A 2,126-nucleotide genomic window follows, 5' to 3' on the forward strand; every position below is an offset into this window, starting at 1 on the left:
AAGCAACCCAATTAAAAATGGGCCAAAGATCTTAAAAGACACCTCATCAAAGCAAAGAAGATATATAGATAAAAAAGAAGCATATGAAAAGATATTCCACATCATCTGTCATGAGGGAAATGCAAATTACAACAGTGAAATACCACTACACACCTATTAGAATGGCAAAAATCTGGAGCACTGACAACATGCTGGTGAGTGTTAGGTGACCCAGGAAAGCGGCGGCGAGGAAAAGAAAGAGAATCGAGAGAATCAGAAAGAAAAAGGAGAAGTTTATTTGCGTTCTCGGGCGAGACCCACCGGCCCAAAAGGTGGGGCCAGTGAATTTCGCGACTTCAGGGAGGGAGGGACATCTCTTTATTCAGGTGTTTGGTGAGGGCGGGGGCCTGAACTGAGGAAGTGCCCGCAGCAGGGATCATCACACATTCAACTGAGGGAGTCTCGGCCGCAGGGGGTGGGCGGCACATTCAGGAATGGGTCAGTATCTTGTGCGGGGATCTCTGTGAACTTCAAGGAGAAGCAGGTATCTGTGTCTGGCACGCTGACCCGTGAGAGATTCCAGATCTGTGAGAAATTCCAGAGGAAGTCCATTGTCTCATCCCATGTCCGCATGTATCCGATCCCGGGCTCCCTCCGACCTAACATCCCGGCCTTTTGGTGATAAGGGTCGGCGACTCTCTGACTGCTTCCAGCTGAACAAGGACGACGAGGGGGGGCGGCGGTTAAAGGCCGGGGTTAGGCAGAGTCGGGTCGGAGGGGAGCCGAGTGTAGGGATGGAGCAGGAGCTGATTCACAGTCACCCGTGACATCTCTGCGATCCGGGAGCGGATGAACTTGAGGAGGCACGGGGCTAGGAGAAAAAAGACACAGATGAGAATCAGGGGCCCTATCATGGGTAGGACCCAGGTAGCTAAGGGGCTTTGGAACCAGCTGAAAGGGGAGTTGTCCTGGAAGTGTCCTGCATGTAGTTCTTCACTCAGCTTAGTCAGGGTCTGTACATTTTGCTCCACTATTCCAGACTCATTGATGTAATAACAGCATTCCTCCTGAAGGAATATGCAGGTTCCTCCTCTTTCTGCAGTCAGAAGGTCTAAGGCGCGCTGGTTCTGTAGGGCTACTTGGGCTACTGATGTCACTTGCTGCTGTAGGGAGGCTAAAAGAGACAGTAGTAGACTCCAGGGCTAACTGGAGCTTGTCATTAAAGTACTGAGCAGTGACCAGACTGTTTCCGAGGGCCCCCCAGTGAGGCCTATTGAGGCGGCGATACTCACCCCTAACATGACAGGGAGGAAGGCAGCCCGGTGCGTCTGGGGGCGGGATGGAGGGAGCAGCCAGGCGAGCTCCAACTCTCCATACAAGGTTAGTTGGGGAACGACTGTGACCATGAAGCAAGGCCCAGGGTCAGGGGTTCATGCAGTTGCTTAAGGTGCCGTTGCACCAAAAGACGGTACCTGGTCTGGCCTTGGTGAGGCTGGATGCGGTGTGGTTTCGGGTACAGTTCTAAATGACTTGTCCCCCAGTTACCGGATTACTGGTCTGGTAGCATATCCATGGGGGCAGGGTGGGCTCTGGAGTTTCGGGTTCCCAAAGGGGAATGCCAGCCATGGGAGGCTGACATTCACCTTTCCCTTGGGGTCTTGGAGAAGTTGTGAGTGGGACGGCAGCCAGCAAAGATCTGCCGGGTGACTTGTTTGCCGTTCTGATAGTAGGTTTCACGGACCTTGAACTTCCACACATAAGCGGGTGGGGGTTGGTGTAGGTTGCTCAGGGCCTGGAGGAGAAGGAGGAGGGGAGGGCGGTTAAGGCAGACGTTAGTGTGGCTCAATACATTACATTTATAGAAGTCATGCTGTTCCGGGGTCCTCTTGAGTCTGGAGAGGCAGTGCCAGGACAGGTCTCTGGAGAGGCGGTGCCAGGACAGGTCGTCAAGCTGGGGTCACCAAGCAGCTTGGCCGCGGTGGGGGCTGTGAGGATTACAGTGTGAAGTCCTGTCCACCTAGGCTCCAAGGCTTGTGGATGTAGGTTTTTAAGGAGGACCGAGTCACCAGGGTGAAGGGCTGGTCCTGGGAGTCCTGGTCGGTTGGCTCTGGCTTGGGCAGAAACCTGTTCTCATGTTCTCGGAGCAC

General features: G+C 53.9%; 1 long non-coding RNA gene across 1 annotated transcript; it reads right to left on the reverse strand.

The window, feature by feature from the left end:
* Positions 1-252: 252 nt before the first annotated feature.
* LOC139016819 (uncharacterized) lies at positions 253-1,647 on the reverse strand. The gene is made up of 2 exons (XR_011472731.1): positions 1,272-1,647; positions 253-1,153 (listed from the first exon to the last, which is right to left on the reverse strand). It is a non-coding gene; the product is annotated as an uncharacterized lncRNA (long non-coding RNA).
* Between the last annotated feature and the right edge of the window lie 479 nt (positions 1,648-2,126).

Source organism: Myotis yumanensis, unplaced genomic scaffold (genome assembly GCF_028538775.1).
Source record: "Myotis yumanensis isolate MYYU_CA2020_CCGP unplaced genomic scaffold, mMyoYum1.0.hap1 SCAF_9, whole genome shotgun sequence".
In the NCBI taxonomy this organism is placed as follows: Eukaryota; Metazoa; Chordata; class Mammalia; order Chiroptera; family Vespertilionidae; genus Myotis; species Myotis yumanensis.